This window comes from Petaurus breviceps, unplaced genomic scaffold (genome assembly GCF_028583685.1).
Source record: "Petaurus breviceps papuanus isolate PSGF00001 unplaced genomic scaffold, PetGlider_PUasm1.0 176, whole genome shotgun sequence".
Classification (NCBI taxonomy): domain Eukaryota; kingdom Metazoa; phylum Chordata; class Mammalia; order Diprotodontia; family Petauridae; genus Petaurus; species Petaurus breviceps.
The window spans coordinates 8,328,731-8,344,066 of record NW_027185771.1 but is presented as its reverse complement, the minus strand read 5'-3'; the positions used below and the strand labels follow the sequence as shown (position 1 = coordinate 8,344,066).

The window sequence follows — 15,336 nt, the reverse complement described above, 5'->3', positions numbered from 1 at the left end:
AGACCATTATATTAGGCAGTTAAAAAGATAATGGGCAGCTAGGTGGCACAGTGAGTAAAGCACTGGTCCTGAAGTCAGGAGGACCTGATTTCAAATCCAGTCTCAAACACTTACTAGCTGTGTGACCCTGGGCAGGTCACTTAACACTGTTTGCCTCAGTTTCCTGATTGGTAAAATGAGCTGGAGAAGGAAATGACAAACCATTCCAGTATCTGCCAAGAAAACCCCAAATGGAGTCACAGAGAATCAGATACAATTGACATGACTCAACAAGAACAAAAAAGAAGATAATTGGAATAGGGGAAGGGAATAAACATTTATTAAGCAACTACTATTTGCCAGGCACTGTACAAAGTGCTTTACAAATATTATTTCATTTGATCCTCAAAAACCCTGAGAGATAATTATAATCTATTATAATTCCTATTTTACAGTCAAGGAAACTGAGGCAGAGGTTGAATGCCTTCCCCAGCATCACACAGGTAGTGAGCCTCTGAAGCCAGATCCTGACTCCAAGTACAGTGGTTTATCTACTGTGACACCCGGCTGCCTCAGTGGTAACCACTGAGAGAACAGTTCCAGCGTAGTGATAGGGGCAGAAGCCAGGATCCAAAGATTTTCAGAGAAAGTCAGTGGTGAGGAAGAAGAGGTGTCAGAGTGAGCTTTTTCAGGAACATTATAAGTGAAGGAGAGAGAGAGAGATGGGAGATTAGCTCAAGGGGACAGCACAGTGAAGATAGGGCTTTTGTTTAAAATTGAGGAGACGTGAGCATGTGTCTAAGCATATGGGAAGAAAGGGAATGAGATCAAAGGAATCGGTTGAGGAACTGGATACATAGCATAAGAGTGTGAATCCCTCTTCTGTGACCAGGGAGGAGGAGGAGAGTGGACAAAGCCTCTTGGGCTTCTCCAGAAGAAGGAATCTAGGTCATCTAATGCAAATATGGGGGGATGGGGATGGAAAAGGAGAGAAAAAAATGTTTGTAACCAACCTATGAAAAATGAGGTTGAGAAGGGGTAAGGGAAAAACAGAAAAATCGTGCCGGTACAGCTAAGGCTGTATAATAAATCTGCGGTGGGTGAAGTCAGCCCAAGCCTTCCATGCTCAGACACTTACAAAGTTTTTATGAGCTGCAGCAAATCTGTGAGGTGAATCAGTATTTTTATCCCTAATGAAATTCACAAAAGCAAGATGACTCATTCAAAGTTATGCAGAGAGCAGACATAAATTAATTTATCTTTCTTCTCCCGTCCCTAAACTGGTCCTATCCCTAAGCTTTCTATCACAGCACCTTCTTCTCTCCTGACAAATGGGGTAAGAACAACTTTCTTTATTCCACTATTCTCAGGGTTCCTGGAGCTACAGGAAAAAATAAGACCCCTCTCAGTAGCCCAAGATGGAACTGCCACTGGACAAAATCCCATAGGAGGTCTAGGTCATCATCCATTTCCCCTCCCATCATATTTTATCTACATGTCCACCCCCTCCCCAACAAAGTGGCTTCAGTCACTCTGCAACCCTGGTCAAATCTTACCCCCAAATCCTTTGTGTAGGATTAGTCTGGAAACTTTATTCCTTTTGGAACATTTTACCAAGGATTGGAGACTTAAGCCTTTTAACGGGATTGATCTCTAAAGTAGAATTTCAGGCACCCATTCATGGGTAAGAAATATGGATGCCCTAAGGGGCGGCCAGGTGGCTCAGTGAATAAGAGCACCGGCTCCAGTGTCCGGATGACTTGGGGATCAAATCTGGGCTCAGATACTTAGCACCACACCCAGAAATAACTGGCCGTGTAACCTTGAGCAAGTTACTTAACCCCGATTGCTTTAAAAAAAAAAAAAAAGAAATATGGATGCCTTGCCTGGTGTCCTGACATCCCACCACCTGGCCTTCTGGCCAGCTCAGTATGAGTCAGCAGTAAGAAGTAGCAGCCAAAAAAACCAAATGCCTACATTAATAGAAGCACAGTGTTCAGAAAAACAGAAGTGATAATCCCGCCATGCCCCGCCCAGGGGTTAGACAATTTCTGGAGAAATCACATCCTGATCTGGGCATTTTAGTATGGACAAGGCCCAGAAAACAACAACCAAGATAATGAGAAGGGCTCAAAATCTTGCTATACAAGGACTAGGGGTTTAGAAGCAGAGGGAACAAGATCCCTGTTCTATCTTTAGATATGTATCCCCTCTCTGAAGGGTTGGTTATGTAAAAGGTGAGCTAAAATTTATCTTGCTTGGCCCTGGAGGGAAAAAGAAGATATCAACAATTTCAGGAGAAACTTTTTAATAATTCAAGTTGTCTCCAAATGGCATGGGTAGGTACTGAGCTCCCTGTGACTGGAGATTTTCTACAAGAAGTGGTTGACCATTTGTCAAGGATGCTGTAAGTAAAAGAAATGCTTTTTATGAGTTGAACTAAACCATTTCTGAGATCCCTTCCCATTCTGTCCTTCAGACTGGAGGATTCTATGATTTTATGAATTGATGGATTTCTGATGAGAGTATAAGGAGCTGGAGGCTTGAAAAAAAGGAATTATGTTCATGATGAAAGAATTATTTATCTTTTCACTGGGATCTCACATCGAACTTTTCCAATGTACTTTATCATTTAATACTGTTTATTATAATTATCTGTTTTAAATCACTACTAGATTGTAAACATCATGAAATCAGGGATCAACTCTTATTATTTAGTTTTTTGTTTACTTATTTTAAGGGGGGACATCTCCAATTGTCGTGATCTATATCTGGCCACTGGATCCAGATGGCTCTGGAAGAGAAAGCGAGGCTGGTGACTCTGCACAGCCCTGCCTCACTTAAATCCATTTCACTTGCAAGTCATGGCATCACCCTCCTGATGTCATGATCCTCTTTGAGAACGAAGGACAAACAACAACAAACTTATTTTGATCCCTTCTTATTTAAGCTTTCTGTCCGGGTGATCTCAAGCTACTTCTAGGTTTTGGCTGGCCAGGAGTGTGTCTAGGCAGGTAGAAAAGGCAATGACCTTGCTCCCTGGACATAACGTTGTGCATTTCACTATCCATTCATCTATATGAAATAGTGGGGGAGGTCTAGGTTTTTTTTTAAACTGGGGGACCCCAAATTCCAGAATGTTCTGCTCAGGCAACCTCCTTCTTGTATAGGATGAGCCTTCTAATTAGCTCCAAGTTTTTATCTTTGAAGGCTAGACTACACATGATCATCATTCTTATTTGTCAGCTATTGGGCAAATAGCCCTTAGAGGAATGCTGACTATTGGCAGTCTAGCCTTCAAAGATGAAAACTGGAAGGTAGAGAGAATGTCAATCATAAGCTAAGGTAAAGTTACTACCAGACACCCAGTCGCAGTACATAGGAATTTGAGTCGAAGAAGATTAAGCCTGAAAGCATCAGCTATCAAGTAGGACCCCATTCTATGTCCTAATTATTTTGGTACTTATGGCAAAGAACCTGCTTTTGGAGATAAAAAAGTCTCCTAGCTGGAGGCTTGGAAAGGAAGAGATAGCACATTCCATAAAAGTGTATGTGGGGCAGGGGGGAGAGAAAATAAGTTTTTCCCCATGGGAGGGCTGTTGTTGGTGATATGACTGAGGCAAAAATGGTTGCTTTTCTAAAAACACTATAAGAAAGCACCTGGCTTTGAATTATAAGAGGATGGCATTGACTGCTCTTATGAAGGAAGATAAGATACAATACAGATAAGGAGAATAAACAATATGACATGATAAAATGCATCAGAAGGCTGGCTAGGTGGTGCAGTGAATAGAGGGCCAGCCCTGGAGTCAGGAGGACCTGAGTTCAAATCCAGCCTTAGACACTTAACATGTAACTAGCTGTGTGACCTTGAGCAAATCACTTAACCCCGATTGCTCTGCCTTCCCCCCTCCAAAAAAAAGCAAACAAAAAAATGCATCAGAAAGGTATAGCAAAATTTTATGTGAAGTCCCAGAGGGAGTGTTGGTAATTCACTTATAAAGAATACAATTTCATTTTTCTAGGTTACCTTTTCTCCAACCTGAAGTTCTGAACATGTCATCACTACCTCCTCCCACCCCTTACTCAATCTCCAATGGCTCCTATTATCTCTCGAATAAAGTCTAAACTCCTCTATCTGGTATGTAAAGCCCTTCACACCCTGGCCCCCTCTTCCTACCCTTTCAGCCTTTTCATGTAACATGAGTGTTCTGGCTCTCTCTCCCAGAGAACCAAGCAAACTACATCTCCCCTCAAAGTTTGTTGGTATTTCTCCCCTACTGTTATTATCTCAATCCCCTATTGACTGTACTCCCCAGTTTCATTTAACCTCTTGATATAGGCAGCTTTTATACAAAGATATTTACTTCAAAGATACAAGAACAAACCCATAAACATTTCTCCCAACACCTCAACGATATACTCTCACCTACGCTACTTTGGTGTCTAGAGGAATAAGCTTGAACCTTAGCTCACTTCCTAAATAGCATTGATTCCACCAAGTTCACATCCAATGGTGACATCTTAAGAGTCCTCATCTCCGTTTCTGCTGGATGAGGAATACAAAGGTCCTCTTGAAGCATTGGTCCTTACTCTTCCATATCATTCCACTCCACACACTCTACCTTCCAGTCACACTGTATATGTCACATGATCCTCCATCTCCTGCTTCCATGTCTAGGCACCATCTTCCCTGCCCCCTGCCCCCAGGAATACTGTCCTTCCTCACTTAGACTGCTTGGCCATCTTCAAGACTCAACTCAAATTCTACTTTCTGCAGATGGTCTTTCCCAGTCAGATGGTACAGCCTTCCTTTCTAAAGTGACCTTTTAGCCACTCTGTACACATCTGGTATATACCCATATACGTACAGGTCATTTCTCCCATTCAAATGAAGTTCTTTAAAGGCACAGACTGCTGCATTTTATTTTTATCCTCAGCTTTTAACACAGTGGGCACTTAATTAATGCTGATTGATTGATTGATTGATGTCACATTATTGATTCATAGAGCTTTTAGTCTGCTAAAATCTCCAGGACGTTTTCAAACTGTTGCCTGGTACCCTCTCACCCACCTTATACCTGAAGCCATTTTTGCTTACCTATGGGAGACTTAGCACTTACTGCTATCAACTTGCATCCCAACTGATTTGGCCCAATGTTTCTAGCCTGTTAAGATTCCTTTGGATACTGAGTGCCATCCAGTATGTCAGTAATCTCTCCTAGATTTGTATCATCCTAACACACACACACACACACACACACACACACACACACACCCTGTCAGCTCTTTGTAAGATTCCACTAATCAGTTTGAATTGTTTCCTCAGTGAAAACATCTCTCTCCTCCCTAGTCCTCTCCTAGGACCTCAGATATCTCTTATGCTCTTTAGAACACCAGTGACCTCCCTCAAAGGGACAAATTAAAAAAAACTGCCTTAGGGCATCCCAGACCACAATTAGCCCAGATGGGAAAAATCACTTCACCAGCATTCTTCCCTCCTTAGCCCTTTTATGCATCTCGTTAGCTCTGGTCAAATCTTTGCTTTGTACCACGTTCATGCTTTCTGTTGGTAATTGTTCTATTTCACTATAATTAACAGCCACACCAAAAACTGATGAAGGCTCTGATGATTCCATGGAATGCTGAATTTGCTGAGACTTGGTTTGGTTTATTGCTTCATAAGCAATTACTATCGTTTGTCTCCCAGCGTTGACCCAATACTCTCATGCTTATCTTCACAGTGGCCACATTCTCTTGCTTTGACATGCATTGGTTTGATGGATGGTGACCAGTCCTGGTGTAGTTAAACTTATTGAAGAGCAAGGAGGTCTGGGAACAATGGAGCAGTACTCAAGGCTATGTCACAGTCAAGGTTGGCCACTGGGATTTGCTTCAAGAGAATTTGAGGGTGCAAAGTAAAATAAACAGGACTTCCCTCTGACTGGTGGGAGGGTCTTTAGAAAGGAAGGAGAACAAGAACTCTCCAGTTTCCCATATGACATCACTCCATGTCTAAGGCAACTTAATTCATAAAATCATAGGATTGTCGATTTAAAACTTGAAGGGACAGTAGAGGCTAATGAATCCAAGCCCCTCATTTTACAGATGAAGAAATAGAGGCTCAGAGAGTTTAAGTGAGTTGTCTTGGGTCACACATCTGGTATGTTTTTCAGGCAGATTTCCAGCCCAGTCATAGAGGCTTCCAATGCTCTACCCACTACTAAATGCAGGCTCTTTTCAGTAAATTTTTATGAGGCCTTTACTATGTGTTGAGTTGTAGGTGAACATTCATTAGGTATGATGCTAGAAATGTCCACCTTTTCAATACTACTGTTCTTCCAGGAATGCTGTGTGCTGACACATCATGGAGCACCATAATCTCTGAAGAATCATAATTGTGATTGCTAGTGACCCAAAGGGTAATGGGGAAACATATTGTGGGTCTTCAGAAGTCTGCCTCATGTTACCAATGATGACTTAGGTTCAAGAAATGGTATAGGCTAATGGGATCATAGCTTTAGAAAGGACACATTGGAGATAATCTCAGAGGGAAGGGATTAAAATTACAAAGAAAGACTTTGTAAAAGGTATAAAAAGATAGGCTGCTTATGCCTGGAAAAGAAAGTTAGTCCATTGTGCCATGAGAGATAAGGCTAATAGATGGCCGCCAGCACAGTGCTTTCCTGGTGTATTTGTGAAATAATAAAAGAACCCATGGAAGGCCTCCTGCATGTTGGGTAGATTCTCTTTGGAAGATTATAAAAGATGTGGACAAGAATTACCCAGTATAAGGGGATGTTGGGTAGGTTTAAATCTGCATCTGTAAAGGGAGTGCCCACACCAATGAGATCAAAGATTCACTGTAGTATTGAAGAATAGGTGTAAGACACTGTACTAGGTCCTGGTGGAGCAGGGAATAGATTAAGATAAGACCCCCACCTTTCTAAGAGCTTACAATCTAATCAGAGGACAAGTATGGGGTAACTATAGTAGAAAGAAGAGTGATATAAATGCACAGGAGAGGTCAAAGGGCTGCTACTAATATGAGGAAGGGGTGATCACCATCACCTAAGGGAGGGGAGAGTACAGAGGAAAGAGCCATCATGGAGGAGATGGTACCTGCATTGGGTCTTGAAGCAAGGAAAGAATTTCAACAAGAGGATAGAGGAATCCATTCCTGGCATCAGGGACTGAGGGAACAGGCAGTTACTTACATCTGTGGATGGAGTCATAACTTCAGTATCACTAAACCCTCCGGGAGCAGGAGGCCCAAGAACAGGGGCATACTTAGAATATTTGGCACCTCCTGAAACCATCATTATTTAACAACCTTATCCTGTAATTATTTTCAATAATAATCATAAAATGCAATGAATTATTGTGGCCAGAAAAGAAATGCAGACAATAGAAATTTTACTTGATTGAACTTTGTATAATCATGACAGTAAAAAAAAAAAAAGGAAATAAAAAATAAAATATCCCGAAAGGAAAAAATTAAAGATGAATACTTTTTAATTACATGAATGTATATTTGAAAAAAGGGGCAGGAGAAACATACCAACAAATAGGTCTGTTGCAGTTTACCTTTTCTGGTTTTGAGTCTTCTGCAAATTTGTCAATGGATTTGTCAAAGCTGATCGTTACATATTCCTGTTCAAATAGACAGTTTGGTCAGATTTGTAAGTCAATAAACATTTAAGTGCCTACTATGTGTCCAGCACTGTGCTAAGTGCTGGATCTGTCAAACTTTCTTTGCTCACAGATGATTAAAGAAGACTTTATTAATTTTAATTTTGAAAAGTTTCTTTCACATGAAATAACAGATATATAAATAGTTAGGGAAAGTCTTAAAGATAAGGATGTTTGACAGAAATTGATAAAAATCCTGTTTCACAAGTGAATTTTAACAAAACCAAAACACCTGCAAAAAGTATGATGTAAGTAACCATTAAATTGTACCACTGATGAAACATTTTATTTTCTTGGTTCCTTCCTTAGTTTTAAAACAACAGTTTCAGAAAAATAAATTTCAAAAAAATTCTTCTCTAGAAAAATTTGAGGACAGAATACTTTTAGCTAGGGGAGTAAGGGAATGTTTAATTGAGGAGATATCACCTGAGCCAAGCCTCTGAGGAAGAAAATGGAGAATGAATTTTAGGCATGGGGGTAAGTCTACACAATGCGCTGAGAACTGAGAATATAGGATGAAATCCAGGAATAGCTGATGGTCTAGTGTGGCTCCTGTGCTAAGTGTTTGAGGGCTAGTAATGTGAAAAATAAGGCTGAAGCTCACAAAAGAACAATAGTCAATACAGTATAAGATTATGTGCCAAATTGTGTGGGAGAGAGAGAAAGAAAGAGAGGAAGAGAGGAGAGAAAGAAAAGAAAAAAAGGAAGGAAGGAACAAAGGAAAGAAGAGAAACTAACATGTTCCTTAGTGATAATAATAAAGATATAGTAAATTCATTTGATAATATTTCGTCCTAAACCAGCACATTATTTGGTGGATATTTTTGAAGAAATAGATTATTCTAAACAAATCAGTGAAAAGTACTTACATTTATACTGAGATCCAGAAAGATAAAGTCAAGTAACCGAACATTTATTAAGCATCTGTTATGTACCAGGCACTGTGCTAAGCACTGGGAATGCAAAGAAAGGGAAAAGATAATCTCTGCTCATTGAATGATTGATTGAAGCAGTAATTGATCTTACTTTTAACTCTATAACTTACATTCTAATGGGGAAGACAATGTACAAATAATTACACACACAAAAGGATCTAGACAGGATAAATTGGAGATAATTAATAGAGGGAAGACAGGAAAGGCTCCTTGTAGAAAGAAGCCAGGGAAATAAGAGATGAGGATAAAGAAAGAGGGAGAGATTCTGGGCGTAATGGACAGTCAAAGTGAACATGCCCAGATTTGGGAGTGTCTTGTTCAAGGAACATGTTGCAACAAAGCCAGTGTTACTAGGTGGCAAAGTAAGTGGAAGAGAGTAAGGTAAAAGGCAGTGGTTGTAGACAGCCTTCTTAAGGAGTTTAGCCATGAAAGGGAAGAGTGATAAAGGATGGTAGCTAGAAGGGATGGACAGATCAATGAAGGTCTGCCATGGGGAAGACATAGATGTGCTTATAGGCAACAGGGAATTAACCATTGAACTGTGAGAGGTTGAACATTAGTGAGAGGGCAGGAGTGATAGAAGAGGTGATTTACTAGAGAAGATGGGAGGGAATGCGGATCACTTGTGCATTTAGAGGGGTTTGCCTTGGCAAGGAGAAAAGTCACCTGTTCATGGGAGATGGGGCAAAGGAGGAGTTGGTAGCAGAAGGCATCTGAATGATGTGAAATGAGGAGGAAAAAAAGGAGCTCTCAGCAAATAACCCAATTTTTTTTTTCAGTTAAATATGAACAAAGGCTCTAAGCTGAGAGGAGAGAGGGAAGGAGAGCCATGGAAGGTTTGAAGAAAATCAAAAAGGTTTAGAAAAGTTTTTCTGGTGAGTGGGATAGAGAATAAATTAAGAGATGGAGCTATGGATAAAACATTTACAAAATAACATTTTTTTTTGCTTTTTTTGAAAGGAGAAGGCAGGGTAGTTGGGGTTAAGTGACTTGCCCGAGGTCACACGGCTAGTTTTGTGTTAGGTATCTGAGGTGGGATTTGAACTCAGGTCCTCCTGTCTCCAGGGCCAGTACTCTATTCACTGTGCCACCCCCCAAAATAACATTTTTGATGTTTCCCAATTTAAAAATAACTCTCCTGCAAATGAAATAGGAGAAAAGTAAAGACATGCTTATTAATTACTTGATTGATTGAAAGAAAAAATTCTTATTTTTCTTAAAGACTTAGTAATGACAAATACAAGTGGGTAAAGAATCCATCAGCCATGGACAAATAGGACACACTTGTTCATATTCCATCTTGGTAAAAATGGTTAATAGACTTGTCTTGTGATGTACTTTGATGCAACCACATGAACCAGAGAATCATTATGTCTTGTCTATGGATACATCAAGAGTTCTTTGCTTTATCAAAGTGATACAAAGTCTACTGCTACTTCTAATATCTTATTCATATCAAATGGCGTTTTCTGTTATAGCTGTTATAAAGGCAAACTATGGACTTTGATGAGTGACTGAAGAAACATGAGAAGTAGAAACATCATCCATGATGCCATATTTTAAGAGAAGGCAGTGAAAAAAAAATCACCCTTCATATTAACATTACATTTGTTATATTACAATGTGTTTTATGTTACAAATATGAAAATTATAAAAGATTTTTATCAGTAAGGACCCATGTGCATTCATGTTATTTATATATTTAATATTTGTATGTTGTTATAAAAAGTGTAACAAATTTTCAATTTTATTTGGATAAAATATAAGCTTTGACAAAGAGATCTTTCTTGAAAAGACTTGGTAAAGACAGAAGTTACACAGCATTTCCACAGGGTGAGAGAGGGAATCACACTCTCTCATTCATCTCCTCCATCCATGGGATGCATGGAATCATACCAGAAGCAGATGCTGCAAAGAATTTGCCCAACCGAAGTTCATTTTCAAATAGAGCATCATCATTGGGTGGATGAGTTCTGTCTCAGCTACCACTTGGCTGGGCCCAGTAAGCTGCTGTCAGGGTCTGTGCCTGACCTATCTTGGCATACAGCTTAGCTCTTCTACTTCTGGTACTCACTTCTCTGAACTTTCAAAGCTTACAGGTTTGCAATCTACTCCAATGCTCCACCTTAAAGCAGAAATAATAAACACAAAGAGGAAAAGAGGTTTATAGTATGGTGCCACAAGTCAGTTAGGATCAGAAATAAGGGAAGGGATAAACATTTATTTTTTAATTTTTTTAAATTTTATTTTAGACTCAAGAGTCAGAACATAGAGAATAGAGAAAAGAAACAACAACATATCATAAACTTAAATATTGGAACTTAAATATGAAGAAAGGAAAAAAGTATGTCGTGGGCATAGCAGAACATAAGAAAGAATTCAAAATATGTAACAATAAATTTTCATTTCAAGAAAGCTTGTATGGGGGCGGCCAGGTAGCACAGCAAGTAAGAGCACCGGCCCCAGTGTAGGGATAACCTGGGGATCGAATCCGAATCCGGGCTCAGACACTTAGCACCCACCCAGAAACACCTGGCTGTGTAACCTTGAGCAAGTTACTTAACCCCAATTGCTTAGGGGCGGCCAGGTGGCTCAGCAAGTAAGAGCACCGGCTCCAGTGTCGGGATGACCTGGGGATCGAATCCGGGCTCTGATACTTAGCACCACACCCAGAAATAACTGGCCGTGTAACCTTGAGCAAGTTACTTAACCCCAATTGCTTAAAAAAAAAAGAAGAAAAAAAAAGCTTGTATGGGGGCGGCTAGGTGGCACAGTGAATAGAGCATTGGCCCTGGAGTCAGGAGGACCCGAGTTCAAATCCGGCCTCAGACACTTCACACACACACACACAAAACTTGCTGTGTGACCTTGGGCAATTCACTTAACCCCAAGTGCTCTACCTTCCCCTCTGCCCAACCCCCCCTCCAAAAGCCTGTATGATAAATAATAGGAATAAACATTTATTAAGCGTGCCTCCTATATGCCAGGCTTTACAAATATTACCTCACAAGATTCTCATAACAACTCTGGTACTATCATTAACCCCATTTGACAGTTGGAGAAACTGAAGCATACAGAAGTTAAGTGATTTGTCCAGGCTCATACCACTAGTAAGTGTCTGAATCTAGATTCGAACTCAAGTTTTCTTGATTCCAGGTCCAGCACTCTATGCACTGGGCCACCTGTCTGCCAGACAAGCAGCTGGCTGCAGAAGCCTGCTGCCTCCATTTCTGCTACCTTTCTCAGCAGCAGCAGGGCCATGCAATCTCAAATTCATGCTGAATGAGGTAGGACCCCTCTCCAACCCAGAGTCCACAGTAACTTGTTCACCTTGCTCCACACCAATCACACAGGAAAGAATAAACACTTCGGTCAGTTAGTGCCTTTCAAATGCATCCATATTTTTAGTTCAGTCATCAATTTAAAAAACCCATTTCTTTATGATGTGGTTAGGAGACCAGAAAATAGTCATAATGGCACACTCTTCAAAGTCTGTTTGGGAATTACCTGAGGAGAACATGGTACACATGTTCAGAAGGGCTGAGCTTTGTTGGCCAGTCCCCACCTCCTTTAAGTGAGGTACTATGCTGGAAGCTAGAAATACAAAGGTAAAAATGACAAATTGTTCTAGTTTTTAAGGAACTTGGAGGCTGAGGAGAGGGGGAGGGAGAGAATATGGAATATGAACAGGTAATCTGACAATTTGAGGAAGGACATAGCGCTGACATCTAACCAAGAGGTTCTGAGCATTTTTTGTGTCATAGATTCCTTTGGTTTATGAATTTCTTCTTTAAAAATTTGAAGAGATCAAACAACATGCTAAAGTTCACTTAGAGGGTAGTGAAAATAAAGATGGATTTTCCCCCATCCCTAAAACCCTTGGTGCAGGAAGAACAAGAAAGTCCTCTGTGGGAGGTGACATGAGCTCAGTCTTAGATGGAGCTCAAGGTTCCTTATTGCTCTGGGCATCTCTAATTCTTTTTTTTTCTTTTTGGAGGGGGAAGGGAAGGGCAATTGGGGTTGACTTGTCCAAGGTCACACAGCTAGTAAGTGTTAAGTGTCTGAGGCCGGATTTGAACTCAGGTTCTCCTGACTCCAGGGTCGGGATTCCATACACTGGGCCCTCTAGCCATCCCAGCACCTCTAATTCTTTTTTTTTTTCCTTTTTGGAGGGGGGAAGGTAGGGCAATTGGGGTTAAGTGACTTGCCCAAGGTCACATGGCTAGTTTTTTGTGTTAAGTGTCTGAGGCTGAATTTGAACTCAGGTTCTCCTGATTCCAGGGCCAGTACTCTATTCATTGGGCCACCTAGCCACCCCAGCACCTCTAATTCTTAAAGACAGAATAGTGGAAAGAAAGGCTAGGTGAATTAAATGAAGCTTAGCATTTCAAATACCTTTTCAAGTTAGCTGGGGTTTTGGAGACTCCTAGAAATTCTAAGTTCACACAGAGGAAAAAAATGATTCTATGATAGTAAGATGGATTGTCCATTTATTAGCTCTTTCAAAGGACATTTATCATTGGACTCTTCCGTCTCTTTGGTATTCTCTGTTCACTCCTCAGTGTTACCTCAATTCCTCCTTCTTTACCCCTCCCATCCCTCACCACATATTCATAGCAGAATCCAGTATCAGTATGGCCCTGGTCTCTGTCTTCCTTATCTTTAATGCTTGTTGTTCAACAGAAATCGCTCTTTCAACAGGGAACTCCCCAAGTTATGCTCCCCAGTAATGTAAGAAGACTTGAGTTGGCAAGAGAATGAACTAGCAGGATATACATGTTCTGAGAACAGAATTGTTTTGGGATTATGTGTGTGTGTGAGAGAGACAGACAAAGAAACAGAGACAGAGATAGAGAGAGAAAGGAGAGAGGAAGAGAGATGGGAAAGAGAGAGAGATGGCAGTGAAAGGATCCTAGGGAAGGGAGAAAATGGTAGAAAATGGGTACCTGGCAGAGGGTTAGATGGTAAGCAGGTACATCATCTCCCCACACTGCTGTTCCATCATTTTCTAGGGCATCATGGGAACTATAAGAGCCCAAACCATCCATTTCTGGGCTAACCCTATTCTCACTCAATTCCCATTAGACAGCAATGTTTCTATGTCCAGAAAAAAAACAACAACCTATAATTTGGGGGCGGTGACCCTGCACAAGTTACAATGCCCCAGTTTCCTCATCTAAAAAATTAGGGAGTTGCCCTTAAGAGCCTCCAAGGTGCTCTTCAGTTTAAAATCTATGATCCTTTGATCCTATGAACTATAATTTGGACATATTTTTACATGTACACTTAAATGTGTAGAAAATATACAGTACATAGACATATTGGTGGAGGAAAATGTGTGGGTTTAGAATGATTGATGTTTCGGGAACAAGTTCTACTTAATAGGGGTATAAGAGAGTTTTTCTAAGATCTGTTATCTCCAAGCATGTCTATAAAACTTACTAGGTAGGTGGCTAGGTCAGCATATTAACCTCATTTAGAGATGGCTAGGGAGGCACAGATAGGTTAAAGGAACTATCAGGTACCACACAGAAAGCAAAATATAAAACCTACAATTTTATTATTTGGAAAAGGAGGTGGCCCACCCCCATAGCTGTAGATTATTTAAATTGTGCATTTAATTCTGACTGCTCTTTATAAGACTCCTTCAAGAGAAAGGAAGAGTCATAAATATGTAAGGAATCTCTGACTAATGGACCCCAGTAACAGCTCTCTGTGTTTAATGGGACAGTCTTTAAAACAAACAAACTAGAGAAACCTTAATTGTTTGGATTGCAAGGAGTGTCTTGAAGTATTAATCATTGATATAGATGCAGGATTAGTGGTAGTGATATTCATTGGCACAAATAGGGACATCCACTTTTTTTTTTTAAAGCAATTGGGGTTAAGTAACTTGCTCAAGGTTACATGGCCAGTTTTCTGGGTATTTCTGGGAGTGGTGCTAAGTATCAGAGCCCAGATTTGATCCCAACTCATCCCGACTCTGGGGCCGGGGCTCTTACTCGCTGTGCTACCTGGCCACCCCAGGACATCCACTTTGATGGTCTTCTTGAAATGGTTCCTTTTTTTAAAAAAAAATGATATTGTATTTTTTCCAGTTACATGTAAAGACAAATTTTAACATTCACTTTTTAAAATTTTGAGTTCCAAATTTTCTCCTTCCCTCTGTCAAGTCTCCCCTCTCTAAGATGGTAAGCAATTAGACATAGATTATATGTGTGTGATCATGGAAAACAGATTTCTAAATTAGTCATGCTGTGAAAGAAGAAAGAGACCAAGCTCCACCCCCCCAAAAAAAACTCATAAAAAAAAGAAAGTGAAAATAGTATGCTTCAATCTGCATTCAGATTCCATAAATTCTTTCTCTGGAGGCAGATTTTTTTCCCCAAATTAATATTTATGTTTTCTGCCAATTCCATGTAAAAACAATTTTAACATTCTTTTTTTCAAATTTTGAGTTCCAAATTCTCTCCCTCTCTCCCTGCCTTTCCCACCTCAATGAGAAGGCAAGTAATTTAACATAGGTTATACATATGTGGTTAAGCAGAACACATTTCTATGTAAGTCATTCTTTGAAAGAAAACACAGACAAAAAAATAAAGAAAAAGTATACTTCAGTCTGCATTCAGATTCCACCAGTTCTTTCTCTGGAGATAGACAACACCTTTCATCATAAATCCTTCAGAATTGTCTTGGATTATTGCATTGCCAAGAATAGCTGTTATTCACA

The 15,336-nt window shown here is 40.2% G+C and overlaps 2 long non-coding RNA genes across 2 annotated transcripts in view; one reads left to right on the top strand and one right to left on the bottom strand.

Annotated features, from left to right (window-relative positions):
* The first annotated feature begins 2,059 nt into the window (after positions 1-2,059).
* Positions 2,060-5,705, top strand: LOC138159579 (uncharacterized). Its single transcript, XR_011167914.1, has 3 exons — positions 2,060-2,386; positions 4,005-4,120; positions 5,582-5,705. It is a non-coding gene; the product is annotated as an uncharacterized lncRNA (long non-coding RNA).
* Positions 5,706-10,294: 4,589 nt separating this feature from the next.
* LOC138159578 (uncharacterized) overlaps positions 10,295-15,336 on the bottom strand; it is a 58,293-nt gene continuing 53,251 nt past the window's right edge. The window contains exon 2 of the long non-coding RNA XR_011167913.1: positions 10,295-10,731. This is a non-coding gene — a long non-coding RNA (uncharacterized lncRNA). The remainder of the gene's footprint in view (positions 10,732-15,336) is intronic.